The sequence below is a fragment of the Gopherus evgoodei genome, chromosome 12 (genome assembly GCF_007399415.2).
Source record: "Gopherus evgoodei ecotype Sinaloan lineage chromosome 12, rGopEvg1_v1.p, whole genome shotgun sequence".
Lineage (NCBI taxonomy): Eukaryota > Metazoa > Chordata > Testudines > Testudinidae > Gopherus > Gopherus evgoodei.
This window is the reverse complement of record NC_044333.1, coordinates 24,919,098-24,934,515: the sequence shown is the minus strand read 5'-3', so window position 1 is coordinate 24,934,515 and position 15,418 is coordinate 24,919,098. Positions and strand designations below refer to the sequence as shown.

The 15,418-nt window shown below is 40.3% G+C and overlaps 1 protein-coding gene across 3 annotated transcripts in view; it reads right to left on the bottom strand.

Annotated features, from left to right (window-relative positions):
• Positions 1-14,662, bottom strand: part of CHST8 (carbohydrate sulfotransferase 8) — a 266,667-nt gene extending 252,005 nt beyond the window's left edge. For all 3 annotated transcript variants that reach the window (XM_030581551.1, XM_030581553.1, XM_030581552.1), the window contains exon 1: positions 14,582-14,662. The gene's annotated coding sequence lies outside the window, so the exon portion shown is untranslated. The remainder of the gene's footprint in view (positions 1-14,581) is intronic.
• Between the last annotated feature and the right edge of the window lie 756 nt (positions 14,663-15,418).

Below are 15,418 nucleotides of genomic sequence, written 5' to 3'. Positions count from 1 at the left end.
GGCTGACCTGGAACAATGCTTCCTCAGCTCTCGTCCACTCATGCCCCTTCTCTACCTACGCTACATTGATGACGTCTTCATCATCTGGACTCATGGGAAGGAGACTCTGGAAGAATTCCACCACAATTTCAACAGCTTCCACCCCACCATCAACCTCAGCCTGGACCAATCTACATGGGAGGTCCACTTCCTAGACACCACAGTACAAACAAGTGACGGTCATGTTAACACCACCCTATACCGAAAACCCACCAACCGCTATGCCTACTTTCATGCCTCCAGCTTCTATCCCGGACACACCACACGATCCATCATCTACATCCACATACTGAGGTACAACTACAACCCCTCAGACAGAGACCAACACCTACAAGATCTTCAGCAAGCATTCTCAAAACTATGATACCCACAAGAGGAAATAAGGAAACAGATCAACAGAGCCAGACGTGTACCCAGAAGCCTCCTGCTGCAAGATAAGCCCAAGAAAGGAACCAATAGAACTCCACTGGCCATCACATACAGTCCCCAGCTAAAACCTCTCCAACGCATCATCTGTGATCTACAACACATCCTGGACAATGATCCCTCGCTTTCACAGACCTTGGGAGGCAGCCAATCCTCGCCCATAGACAACCTGACAACCTTAAGCATATTCTCACCAGCAACCACATACCGCACCATAGCAACTCTATCTCAGGAACCAATCCATGCAACAAACCTCGATGCCAAATCTGTCCACATATCTACACCAGCGGCACCATCACAGGACCTAAACAGATCAGCTACAAGCATCACCGGTTCATTCATCTGCACGTCCACCAATGTTATATACACCATCATGTGCCAGCAATGCCCCTCTGCTATGTACATCAGCCAAACTGGACAGTCCCTACGTAAAAGGATAAATGGACACAAGTCAGATATTATGAATGGCAATATACAAAAACCTGTAGGAGAACACTTCAACTTTCCTGGCCACACAATAGCAGATTTTAAGGTAGCCATCCTACAGAAAAAAAACTTCAGGACCAGACTTCAAAGAGAAACTGCTGAGCTTCAGTTCATTTGCAAATTTGACATCATCAGCTCAGGATTAAACAAAGACTGTGAATGGCTAGCCAACTACAAAAGCAGTTTCTCCTCCCTTGGTGTTCACACCTCAACTGCTAGAAGAGGGCCTCATCCTCCCTGATTGAACTAACCTCGTTATCGCCAGACTGATTCTGACCTGCATATTTATACCTGCCTCTGGAAAATTCTATTACATGCGTCTGATGAAGTGGTATTCACCCATGAAACCTTATGCTCCAATACATCTGTTAGTCTATAAGGTGCCACAGGACTCTTTGTTGCTTTTTACAGATCCAGACTAACATGGCTACCCCCTGATACTTGACAGCTAGATATGATATCCCTGAGAAAGATGCAGTGAGTGGTGTAGTAAAATACAAAAGGCCCAGGTTGAATTAATCAAGTAGCCTTTTCTGGCCTTATAGGCTATGATGCAAAAGGTGTCACACAGATGTTATTAACTGGGATCAGGAAGCATATCCACTTTTCAAAACCAGACCAGCTCCTTTCTTGTATTACTCTCTTTTATGTTCCTTATTCATCAATTACACTCTCAGTCTCCAAATGTGGATAAATACTAAATTATCCCTCTTCACGCTGATTTGCCTTCCTATTCATTTGAAAGAGATATCAGGAGAATCAGAGGAGCTAGTATAGGAATGGTTGTTACTACACAATTAGTTGAGCCAAGAGAATAGCTGATGCAGAGGACTGTAGAAATCAATCTCAAAATCACTACCAGTGAACAAATGGGCATTTACATGAGTATATAAAGAAAATGTTTAAATACTGAAGAAGTTAAAGGAAACTACTTTTCTTCTAACACTTTAGTAGCCAACTCCTCCTATATACTCTAATTCAAGGAATAGGGACCATTCTGAGACAGAAATTTCGTTTGGGGAAAGCGTCTTACTCGGAGAAAGTGAGCAGTATCTTTCAAACTCAAATCCAGAGTTTTCATTTTACAAATTGTCCTTCATAGCTCTTCTCAGTCCTTAGAAATGAAGTGGAATCTGTTCAGCCAGATCTATGGCACAGCTAGATTGACTCTCAGATAGGTCTGCTAGTGAACTCATAAAACGTTGCCTGTGGGTTATACAGATAATACTTTCATATTCCACAAGGTACCCAAGAGGCAGTATTCAGTTGCTGCAGAGGGAGGAACTAGGCAAGCGTTGCTACACGTGGGAGTATCCAACTCACTATGCACAATGATACTCAGGTAACCAATCAAAGATGCCTCTCTCATTGGCATCTAGCCAAACTCTTATGTAAAGGGCAGCCAGTAATCAGATGGTTTATAGCACAATTACAGAGTAAGTGCCAAAGCAAATGCCTAGTGTACAGCACACAGACATGCCCTTCACCACTATCCAGGAATGGCAGTCAGTAGAATGGCTGCACATCTGGCCCCAGGTGATATGCACTCCAGCTATCTGACTCATGGCATGTCTTGTAGAGCAGTGCTTTTTTCTCCTATTTCACTTTGGGCAGTGCCCCTACCACTCATGGGGAGAAGAGACCTGTGATTGGCTTCTCATTGACACTCCTTTACTGGGCTGTCCCTGAAAAGGGTTTCTGCGAAGAGATGCATATTGCATTATTCCTGCCCTAAAACTGGAGTGACTTGTTAGCCTGCTGAACAACTTTTAAGGTCTGAAACCTAGCTCGCTGGCCTAGAAGGCAGAACATGCCCACCCTTCCCTTCTAGCCCATATGCTCTTGTGCCCGCATGCACTAGAGTGCTTTCAGATATGTTGGAGCTGCATGAGAGGAGCACAGCTGTGTAATAACAGTTACTCCAGCTTTTGTCAGGAGACAAGCATGGAAGTAGTATGCTTCCGACTGCCTCTAGGGATATGCAGCTGACGAAGTGGGTATTCACTCACGAAAGCTCATGCTCCAAAACGTCTGTTGGGCTTAGTCTATAAGGTGCCACAGGATTCTTTGCTGCTTTTAGGGATATGCAGGGAACTTGCCTGCACATCTCAGTAGTGAACTGAGCTCTAACTGGCCTACTAAGTCTTCCCATTGCTACATCATATCATTTTATAAATTCCACCAGTTTGTTTCTTTACGGTATGTTTTAAAATGGGAACTACATGAGATTTTAAATGTGATTCCACTGTATCTTTAAAATTATTAAGGAAAAATCATTAAAGTATCATCCTTGTGTGTCTAAACCATGACATTAATTTTTATTGTCTTTAGACAAGTTAGGTTGATAATCAAATTAAATAGTAATAACATGAAAAAAGCCCAGTGGAGCGATGCTGATTTGCACCAGCTGAGGATTGGGCCTATTGTGTCTCAACTTGAGAGGTGCTGAGCGCCCTTTGAGCAGTATTTAAATTAACACTTGCATAATCAGATTTTAAGCATCTAATTTGTTGATAAATATCTTGTTAACATAGCAAAGCTCTAATATCCTCACAGTACACAATGCAGATGGGATTTTCAAAGGCACCCCAATTGAATCACTGGTAAAACTCTTACAGAGTTCAGTGGACACAGGGCTAGATAATACTGAGTATTTTGAAAAACCTGCTCTATTTTTTTAAAGGCTGAAGAAATGGCAAATGTTGACTTCTTGTGGTCTTAAAACTGATCTTTGTAATGTCTGGTTCTGAAAATCACTGATAATTCTCTTGTCCAAGAAACAAAGCATGAAAGTTGTTTTTTAAAAAATGCATCACTCTTTTCTGCCTAGTTTGCTTTTAAATATTCTCAGTCTGGAGGAATCAAGATAAATACTTCTAGAATTTATATTCTTGAAAATCTGGAATGAATTAAAAGAACAGAAAAGCACCATGGATCTACTCCACCTTTATAGAAGTTGTTACTTGCATTCAGTAACGGTCAAAACAATCTACAGTTATACAACAGCTCAAATCATCATATTTCAGAATAGCTATTTAACTGATGTAATCATAGTTATTTTAAATATGTATCTATTAGTACTTATAATTAATGTAATCTTCAAGGGGAAATAACTTCTCTCAGAGACATGATTTTTCTGTTCAGAAATGTCGTATGTTGTCTTGGTTGTAAGCTCCTCTGGCATGGACTCACTCTCATTTTTTTTGTAAAGCATCTTGCACACACTATAAAATAATATCTATAATAATGTCACATTATAATTTAACCATTTTTTAAAATTACATAATCTTTCCTTCAAGTGATTTCTCAGTATAAGCACATCAGTAAGAGCAGCTGATTGGAGATCTGCAGATAGCTGTTTTGTAGATATCTCTGCAGAAAATGTCTTTAACTAGTAAAATTTAAATCTCTTTATAAATGCATTCCATCTTTTGAAATTAGCTAATCATTTTTGGTCATTTAACAGCAATGTTATTTACTGGCTAACAGTTGCTTTAGTGAAAAAGTCAGAGAAAATGAATCATCTTCTAGCAACCGGCTACCCACCTGCCCATAAGGTAACAGCTGTATTAATCTGATTTAGTTTATTTATTGGGAAATATCCTTTATTATTTGAACGCCAGAGAATCGGGAGAGGATTCCATGATGGCAGTTTTACAAAGAATAAGCCCAGTGCGTGAACTTAAGAAATCTATCCACAGTTAAGGTTCCAAGGTCACATCCAGAATCAGGAAAGAGAACTGTAAATTACAAAGCTTTGGACTGCAGCCAAGCCCATGGGAAGCTAGATTTAGCATATCATTCTCTAAGCAGCAGGATGAAACCTTAACTCCCTTTCAGACAGAATTTGAATGAAATTTGTTATAAGAACATTTTGATTGAAATATCATCAATTGACTTTCCAAGACAACTCTGAAACGGATTGCAATCACACGTAGGGGGAGAGGACAGCCTTGTCAACCAGCCCAAAATGAGGAGGAGGAGAATATAGCCCCATAAAATATTTATGAAAATCAGATGTATCTCTGTGCTAGCAACATGCCGATATTATAACAGAGACTTCAAATAAACTCTTGACATTAGCCTAAGCTCAGATTTCTCCCAACATAAACCAAAGGTTGAACAACAACTTGACACATCTATTTCTAAGTAAAAATTGCTGCACAGGTTATTATTACTAAGATAATTAAAACAGTGTGAATAATGTGATTGTTTTATTTATATGACAATAGTGCACAAAGGCCACAGTAAGGATTGTTCTAGATGCTGTACTTCCATATAATAGGACTTAATTGGAATGTAAGCTCTTTGAGGCAAGGGCTGTAATTTTGTGTGGGCGTGCAGAGCCTAGTACAATGGGACTCTGATCCCTGATTGGGGCCCATAAGAGCAACCACAATGTAAATAATAACAATAAAGACCAAATATAAAAGAAAAACTTGTGAAATTTTAATCTCTTTTTATGGGAACAATAATGGTTACTTTAATGAATAGGAAAATCATATTATACTTAAGGATGCCTGCCCTTTTCTTAATTCTTTCTTAACCAAATAAATAACTAAAACAATGCACACCAATCCATGGTACTTTTTTTTGGCTTATATGTAAAAGCTCTGCCTGCAGGCAGACCTGACAGACTGTTCTATTAACTCACAGACCCGTATTTAAAGAGAAAATATTGTCAGTCTCTGTGGGGAAAAGAGTCAGCTCCAAAGCAGGTCCTTACCCCCTGCCTGCAAAAGAACAGCATTGGCATCAAGTGCTGAGACAGCTGCCGTTCTTCCATTTTGGCAAGAAAAAAAGGTGAGGGAAAGCAACTGAATAAATGCAAGTGAATTTGGAGAGGGTAAGAAGGAGACAGAAGAGATGAATAGTTTATTGGATAATAGTTGAATCAGATTGAGCTTACATCTGTAACTAATAAGCAGGTGTGGACTGCTTTTCTAGTAAATTATAACTGATCATCTAAAATACCGTCCACATGCATTTTGTGAATATGAAAACTAATATTATCAGACAATCTTAATTCTGTGATGGTATATATCAGAATCACTGTGGTTAACAAAGACAATTAAATGGTTGGGGTTGCAGATCAGCTGCTGTTGTAGGAGATTTTTTCCTACAAGTTTGATATAAGTATTGCTTTTTGACACATCTGGAAAAGAATGTTCTCATGGTACAGGAATGAACTTGTGCCTCACTCTGTTGGATGTTGAAACCTGTGTTGGATGGGATGAGCACCTGCAGTCTGGAGTGACAGACATAAGTGCTTTATGTGGAGTAATCTAAATATACTTGTGGTCACTTGATAACCTGCTGAAGTAAATAGGTTTCAAGCACTGCACTCTGGAATAGAATCGTCAATCAATCTAATCTGAAAAATCGTAAATACATTTTCACTACCTAACAATTTGAAGTTCTGTTATATGGTCTTTTTTTGGGGGGAGAGGACTAAATGAAAGAAATAATTGCACTCTAAACTGCAACACAAAGATCAGATTCATGGTGGCCTAACCTTTATGTGTCTAGAGGCTCATATGTTTTATTGGCCTGGACTCTACTTTGCAATTTCGTCCATTGTTTTATGGATTATTATTGTTTCCTAAATGACTTTTGTGACTCCTGAGAAATAAGTTATCCAAAGTTTCAGAGATCAAAGCTCTTTATTTTCTTGCCAAATGAAATAAATGCAAGTGCACTTTGACTTCACAGATGGCTCCATTTTATGCATTAGTTTAACTTTCTTTTTCTGGTATATTTTGGGTTTCTAAAATTATTATTTTGCTAATGCAGCTCACATACTGCATGGAGGATCTAAGGCTGGTTGTGTGAAAAACTATGATTACATAATATAGTAAAAGATGGTGATTTGCATTTATATATATCGTCCATCAGAAGATCTAAACATAGTAAAAAAAAATTACTGAATTTAGTTTAACCAAGTTAAGTGAATAATATTATCGCCATTTTAGAGATAGCAAAACTAAGACACATTGGCTCAAATTTGGATGACTAATGTTAGGAACCTAACTATGACCCTGATCCTGCAAACTCATATGTGGGTAACTTTATGTGCATGAACAATCACACTGGACAAAATGGAACTACTAACATACATAAAGATATTCGTGTGTAAGTATCAGCAGGATCAAAAGTAGCCTGATTTTGATGGATCTGGCCCATCCGCAGCTCACACTGAAGTTAATGAGAGCTGAAAAACAGGCATTTTTATTTAGGTATTTAAAGGCAGATTTAGGTATCTAACTAAAGGCACCCAAGTTTGAAAATTGTGCTCAGAAAGCTTAAGTACCTGATCCTGCAACCCCTACTCATATGAATCATTACTACTATCTCAAGTAGTCTCATGTACTTAAATTAACTTACTTCCATGAGGTTGGTTGTTGTGTGAACAAGAATTAGAAGACTGAGCCCTAAGAGACTTTACCAAGATCATGGAGGTCTTTTGGCAGCTTTGGAAGCTGAAAGCCTATCTCCTGGTTAACAGCCTTGTGTCTTAATTACAAGAGCATCCTCTATCCCTTTTTTCCAGAACAAGAATTTGGACCTTATAGTAAGCATAGTTTCTTTGTGATTAAGAGTGAAAGGCCATTTCTGGAGGTTTTGAAAAACATTTCAAATGGAATATTTTAAGGGATGTGGTGTAATTGTCGAGTTTGCATATTTAATAGACATTTGGCTATAAACATTCTAAGAAAAGTGCCTAGTTAATATCAGTTTGACAGTAAATTGGCACAATGCTGAGCTCCTATGCATCAAATTAGCATTGATCTGCAAAATGTTTCTGAAAGGTTTCTTAAGTCTGCCAACTTTTCAAATCAATTCTGGAGAAAAGGGCTTGGGCTGGTTTTTGAAGTTTGATAAACTTTTCAAATTGTCTATCATGAGACTGCAGACCTTTCCAATCTTTGCTTTTGAAATGCTAATTCTTTTCAAATGTTGTTGTTTTTCCCCAGCCTCATTCAATAATAATAATAATTCTGTTTTGTTTCTTATCTGTATATACAGTTTTAAAGCCTCTCTCTTGAGTTCACAGAGTCAGACCTTCCAAGTGAACAGGTTTCTGCATAGATACTCATTCAGCAGGGCTTTGTGTAGAGAGCACATACTGAACATGCTGGTGCTTGATAGTCTACTCTGGGTGCATAATAGCTTCCAGGTGGAATGTAAGGAACTGGTTTTGACCCATAAAGTTGTAAATGGTTTTAATTTTGGCTGTGTGATACTAATACAGCTGTGATTGAACACAGGCAATAAAGCTCAAACTCCCTCAATTAATACAAGAAGGCTGACAGCAGAGCATGCTCTGTGAAGGGTTCATGGCCATGGAACTTGCTCTTGTTCCCATGTGGTCTGCCAGAGACTGGCTTTTTTAATCCTCCTGGCATACTGTTAAGTCAACATTCTCTTGGGCTTTCTGTGGTGGGTAGGTTAGAGACTGAATGAGGTTAATTTGAGAAGAGGAGGGATTATTCCAGGTTGGTTGTATTTTGCTATATTGATTTTTAATTCCTGACAGCACCCAGAGCAGTGCATCATATCATAGAATATCAGGGTTGGAAAGAATCTCAGGAGGTCATGTAGTCCAACCGCTGGTGAAAGCAGAACTAATCCTCAGACAGATATTTACCCTAGTTCCCTAAATGACCCCCTCAGGAATTGAACTCACAACCCTGGGTTTTGTAGGCCAATGCTCAAACCACTGAGCGATCCTTCCCTCCCCAACCTGAAGCAAAATAAATAAGACATAATGCTGACATTTTTCTGCATTGTTTTACATTTATCTTAATCTAGATAGAAATACAAGTGATGATTAATGTAGCTTCACCAGATTACTGAACCTTTTGCCTAAAATGAGCTATAACAGCTACCCAGGTGCCCTGCCAGTGGCATTCATGTATGAGCACAGGATATAGAGGTTCATGAACTAGAGCCCTCTCTCCTCGAGCAGTGGAAACTGCATGTGTTTTGGGGGGAAACATATCTGAATGGGCTATTTAATGGTTGCTTATAATTATGGGATGGATTATTTGAGCAGCTTTGTGATAGTTTTAGAGCCACCAATACAAAGTGGCTCTAAAACCAGTATAGCTAGCCGCAGAAGGCTCACCCCAGAGTAAGGGGACCTCCTGATGGAATAGTGTCAGTGAGGCATCTCTGAGATCATTCCCCTCCCAGCTATCGTATTCTCCTTTGAGCTTTGGTGGATTTATGCTGGGGACCAGATTGATGTACAATCAGCCCATCATTGAGGAAATGGAAAGGTGGCCTTAATGACACTTTGCACCCCCTTCCTTGTTGTGCTACATGCTCCTCAGCTGAAGCTGTGGATCTGGGTTTCAATGGTACTAATACATATATTTGCAGTTGCAGTGAGGCCCAGCCTCCTTATTTGTTCCTGCAAAATGAGTTTTGTTGAAAATCAGACTACTTGTTTTTCTACCTTCTCTCAAAACTTCCAGTGATGTCTGTGTGAGTGCTGCATGCTCCAGGAATGCACTTGTGAACATCCTCACCAAAGGCCCTGTGAGGATTAAGGAAAAAAGTAGGTAGAAACAATGTTGTTTCTTTGGCTCACGTGAATTCAGAGAAAAATATAAGCTCTTGCCTGATGAGGTTCACATGTTTATGATTTCTATCAGTTAGAACTCTGTTAATCACTTTGTGCTGTTTCATCCTTTAACATGAATTCACTTGGAGCTGTGAAATTCACCATTTTTGCCATGACTAATCTGCAAAATCTGTCACCTTCCTTTGTGGTTTGAATTGTGCCCTAGTTAAACATCATTATGTTGATTAGAAAAATCTGTGGTTTGTTTCGTACAGTTAAACTTTATTTCTCTTCTGTCCTCAACATTCACTTAAAAGGTGTGATTCCATAGTCACTTATCTTTTGTGACTAATGAAAAATGACTTGCAAGCCAGCTTTGGCTGGATTTGCACACGCTGTGCTTTAGCTTTTGCTCTTTTACTTTAGCTCAGTGTGCACATTGGGCTGACTCCTGCTCCAATGAAAGTCAATGGAAGCTTTGACATTAGTTTCAGTTAAAGCGAATTTGGTCACATAGTGAGACTGGACAGAAAATAATTTTTATGTTTTTAATAATTGACAGATAATATTAATATTTATTTTTAAGCATTTTCCCCCAATTTTTAATCAATTTAAAGGTTCACAGTTGTGGGAAATCATGGATGGTCAGACAATGGGGGAGTCAGGCAATTATTTAATGACAGATGTTGAGATTCAAAAAGTTAAAGCTTTAAACTATTAGAACACAAGTTGTCAAGGTCACATGTCAAAATATACCAAGCAGATGTTGATTATTTATTAGAGTTTGATTTAAGAACATAATTTTTCTTACTTTGCCTATCTGTAAATTTTGCCTATTAGTAATGGAATTATTTTTCATCTTTGTGTGTGTATGGTGAAATCAATGTTTACCAACATTTACTGATAAATATCTAATCCTTCCAAGCCTAATTACTTTGCATTTACCATCTTAATATATTTCTCCCAGCACTTGCCACAATGGTGTGAAAAACAGAAAAGCATATTTTACAACGTATGTACCCTCTACTGATTATATTTTAAACTGGTGGTAAAACTAAATACAAAATAATCATCATAATAAATAGTGTACACTATGTACACTAAATATTCTGCCAGTATTGATCTCATATATAAGCAGTAGTATTAATCTTTTGTTTTGCATATATTATAAACCATATCCTGTGGGCACTCCACAAGAGGAACTCCTGCTTAGGATTGGGCCCTAAATTCCGATATGTTCAGTGGTTTGGTTAAAGTGCCACAGATGTTTACAGCTTCTTAATAGGTTAATTGCTCATTGATGAGATGTCTCATTCATCCATACAGTTATCCATATTGTTCATCCACCTTGTGTAATTCACAGCCTCCAACAAATCTAGTAAACCATTATTTTAGTATTTCTATCACCAAAAAACAATGATAAATGGTCTTATTTTTAAGATCAGTAAGAATATTGTAATGGAGTATAGTAGAGTTTATTGGCAGCACCTGCCAAAGTGGAGTTCAGCTATTGATGTTACTGGGACTAGAATTTGGCCTTAACACTCTTGACCCCTAGCATAGGGTAAACCAATCATTTTAATGATATCCAGGATCTCATGATATTAGGAGGGGAGTTAAATTTAACATACTTTGAGCATCTCTCTCTACCCATTTTTACTTTTACTTTCCTTCTCACCTCTCTGCTCCTATGCTGTTCTGTTTTCTTGCTAATTTCAGACTCTTCCTCATTTACTTCAAACAGGACGTGATGAATTTAATCAACTAAATAGACAAGATCAGGAGCATTTCTACTGACAGAAGGGTGGGCAACTGAGTTTCTTGCTGTAATTTAACCCATCATCATATACCAGAGAGAATAGTCAGGATTATCTAAAGTAGATCTTCAGTACTACTTTCTTTCCAGTCATCTAACCCAATCCTGCTCCCACTGGAGTAACTGGTAAAATTCCTTTGGATGTCTGTGGGAGTAGGATTGAGTCCTGATGCCATTGTAAGGCAACCCCTGCCCCTTACTATATACAATGCATTAAACTCTAGTATTGAAGCCACCTGAGTACAAGCTATTTACTTACCACTACTATGTACTAATCACCAGATAGCAATAAAAGCTTTTACACTCCCATCCTGTCTGTGATCAGCAGAAACATAAAAAGCATATTAGCCAATTGATTTTTGGCATTAATTGTGGGCCAGGAGCAGTACATTGAGTACATAGACATTTTTCAAGACAATTCAATTTTAGTTTTTTCAATGTGATTTTGGAAGATACTCAAACAAGCCCAATAGACACACTTTTCAAATAGCATAAAGCAAAAAGTAGTTCTTAGCTTACACAAACATAAAGATTTGAATAAATGTTAAAAAGCCAAATTCTCCTGATATTCCATAATCTGTAAATGTTCATTACAAATGCAGCAAATATGCATGAAATTTCCCAACAGACGTTTTGGTTGCAAAATCAAAATCCTCAACCATATATGTAGCCCATATAAAACTTTCACAGATTCCAAATATCAATCAGTTGCAACTTCCACCTTTCATGTCCCTTTTCAGTAAGTAACAAAAGAAAATCAGAATTCACTGTTATTTTACAGCTTTGGTGATATATAAATAAATTATCAACACATTCTTATTGATGTCTCCCTACAAATAATTAAGTCTTGACCATCTGTTATGACACTTTCTAAATTTTTTCAGTGCTTGAAACTAGTGTTCAGAAAATATCTTTCACACCTTATGAACAAGGAGTGGGTGGGAGGGGTCCAGTTCACCGTCACTTATTTTTTTCTCTGTTTGATTCTGCCAAGTATATTAAGTTGTTATTGATTACCAATCTCTGTAGCAGTCTACACTATGGGTTGAATTGTTACATGTAATTGCTGTTGCAAGTTTGCTTCATTAGAAGCAAACTTGCATTAGGTCTCCAGAAGCTACATTTTCACAGTGCTTCGCCATATGGTTGTGTAATCTAACCTGAGCAGTGAATATCTTTTTTTTTTTTTTTGTATTTACTTTACTCAGTAGCAGAACTCCAATAACCCTGGTGACCGCTGTCTTTGTGTTCCACTGGCCTAGGTAGCAGGTGTCAGCAAAAAGTTTAATTTGGAAGCTCATGAATTCCAAAGAGGAGCTTAACTGTTATCCCCAACACTGAGAGCTTCTGTGATCTACTCCTGGAAAAAAGCAAATCCCATGAACACGAAAGGAATTTATGAGATGCCAGTCATCTGACAAAATGAAATCTTTTCAAGATAAACAAGGGATGGCTTTTTTATCCAGTAATGAGAATAATTAATAAACAAATTAGATTAAATTTCTAATTTGTGAGAATTCCTTATATCAGACCATTAGCGTTTACTATTCAACTTCCTAACTGGCAATGTCCGTAGCCGGAGTTCTTTAAAGTTGTAACATTTAACTCTTGAAACAAAATACATCATGGTACCCTTCTGACACAAATAATGTGCATCTCTGTTTTTTATAAGCAGATTGAGGTTAAACTGTACACATTTCCCTCTGAAGATAACTAGTTATAGGAAGAAAGCGACATTAAACTGAATTCATGGGGCTTCCTAAACCCCCAGAAGCCAAAAAATTGGACTTGAGGCTACAACCTTACTTTTTTACACCTAGTTATTTCACTATAGATATCAAAGAATCCAAGACATTAGAGAGAGAAAATGGCTGATAGACATTTAGCTCCTTCACCTGCCAATGCAACATTGTCCACTATACTGTATTTTCCACTGCTTTGTTTAGCCAAGTTTTAAATGGCTCAAGTGGCATGGTACAATACTGTACAGTCTGAGTGGTCTAATCTGAGTTAGATTAAAATCAAGACTAATATAGATTATGATCTAGAAGAAAATTTCTCTGATTAAATGAATGTAATTCTATCTACAAAATGAGAAAATTAGAGAGTGAGTTAGCTCCCTTTCCTAGGCATTTATAGTTTGAGCCCTGAACACAAAGGGTGAGTTAGAAGTAGAAATTGAATTGCAACCTATTGGGGTTTTTTTTTTTTTACCAAGGTATAATCAAGGGATTTTGTAACGAAATATGTTTAAAGAAGAAAAATACATCTTCTGAAAGATCCGTTCATTTATTTGAAACTTAGTTCAAAGCATATATTAACCCCTTAAAGTTCTGGTGTATAGTATAAGGACATATGAGCATCTTTTGAAATGCACACTATCCTGCAAAGACAGAGTAAGGCATTAGTGGAATTGTGTATTATCCCATCAGTATGTATTTGGGAATTGTCCCAGCCTAATTTTTTGACCGGCTAGACTGTAGCAGCTCATTCAGAGTTGTTATGGTCTGTCACCTCAATGAGGATTTAGGGATTCTCAAGCCCACAAATCTCCCAGCTGCAGAGCAATGTGAACTATGTTTGCCTGCTAAAAATCCTCACACTGTTCTCCCTGGGAAAAAAAAATTGATGCACATATGCAAGAAGCTGCATTGCTAAAATACAACTGCAGTGAGAACAGAAATCAACCAGTGCCAAACCGCTGGGTCACCCGCTGGACTAATCAATGAACCATTTCCACTGGAGTGGGGGGGCGGGAAGGGGGAAATTGGGGGCGAACGTCTTGCAATTACTCAATCAAAACTCCCAGTAACTTCAGGCTGGGGTCCTGAGCGCGCTGGGCAGGAGTTGGCTGTAAGACCCCCCCCCCCAGCAGACAACATGGCTTTTTAATAGCCTGGCAGTGTGGGGAGCAGGTGCCAGCCCGAGTCCTCGCTTGTCAAAGCCGCCCTCACCACGCGTGGGGGGGGGGGGCGCTTAACACTGCTGCCGAGAGCCGGTCCCAAGTTTGTTTGCTTGTTTATTTCCCGATTGCCCCCGCCCGCCCGCCCGCAGCGCGTCCCTCGGGGCCGCGCCCAGGTGCCGGAGCCGCCCCGGAATCCCGGGAAAGTTTCCCCGCGCCGCTCGCGAGCAGCACTTTCCCGAAGTTGGGGCGTGGCAGGGCGCGCCGGGCCCCCGGGGGCTGCTCCGCGCCCGCCCGTGACCCCTCCCCGGGCCGCGCTGGGGGCGGACCTGCGCGAACTGACCTGGCCCAGCGGGAGCAGCGCCCCCTCCTCTGGGGGCGGCTCAGCGCATCCTGCCGCCGGGGTCTCCGCGCCGCACGCTGGGCTCCCTCTGGGCACTTCGGCGCCTCCCGCCGGCGGGGCGCAGGGAGCTGGGCTGGGCTGGGCTGGGAGGAGAAAAGTGGGATAGTCAAGCCCAAGCTCGCGGGCGGCTGCTTCCCCCCGCCTCCTGCCGCCGCGCCGGGCGGGCTCCCAGAGAAGTGCTGCTCCTGCCTCCCGGCAAGGCTGGGCAGCGCGGGCTCTGACGGGCTGAGGGAGAGCCGGCTCCCCTTCCCCTTGCGTCTCCTCCGCCTCCTCCTCCGCCATGGCAACACGGGAGGCAGCCTGCCAGCCCCTGGCCACCGCCGGAGCCGGCGTCCCCAGCCCCGGGAGCTGGGAAACAGACCCCTTCTTTGTCACTTGCCTCTTGGCCAGAGGCGGGGGCGGCGGGGGGAGAGGATGTCACGGCGGCTCCACTGGGCTCGGCGCTCTGCGATTTGTCTGAGCAAGGGGGCTTGCTCGCGCTTATTAATGCAAATCTAACGAAGTAAAGTCAGAGCTCCCTGGGGAAAGAGGAAGCAGGTGCTGGTTTGTTTCAGGCAGGGAAATTAATGTGGAGGCACGGTTATTTATTTTTTTTCTAAGTATCTAGTCACTCTCAATTTCCGAAGGATGAAAGTACATGTGGAGACATTTCAGTGCCTTCACATTTCCGCGGGTGGTATTTCCCTTTAAAGTTTTACATGCATCCTTCTCCCCCCCTCCCCGAAACTGCTGAATTATGCATTGTCTGCAGGGGAAATTAATTTTGATCAAAACAGG